Genomic DNA, 409 nt, shown 5'->3' on the forward strand with positions numbered 1-409 from the left:
GTCAGTGTGTACACATACATATACACACAGAGCAGCAGAGTCCAGCCAGGGGACACCGTGGCCAACCTCCAGGCCCTCAGGGAGCTCCTGGTCTGCCCTTCCCATAAATAACTCCACTGGCAGGGAAGGGATGCTGGGGGATGAACCAGCACATCCCCAGAGAGCCGGGCTCACGCACAGCCCCCGTCCCGTGGAGGGCTCTGGCTTGGGTGGCAGTGTGATGAGTGTACAAGTCCTCTGCAGTGTAAGTACAGCAGGGGGAAGAATGGGAGGCCACTTCCTTTCTGACGATAAACACAACCTGTAGCATAGCTTAGAGACTTCCCCCCACCCACCTCCAGGGCTATGGGGTGGGCCTGGCCCCCACCAAACCACAGGCAGTAGGTCCCATGCATCGGGGGCAGGGAGG

The sequence above is a fragment of the Emys orbicularis genome, chromosome 9 (genome assembly GCF_028017835.1).
Source record: "Emys orbicularis isolate rEmyOrb1 chromosome 9, rEmyOrb1.hap1, whole genome shotgun sequence".
Lineage (NCBI taxonomy): Eukaryota > Metazoa > Chordata > Testudines > Emydidae > Emys > Emys orbicularis.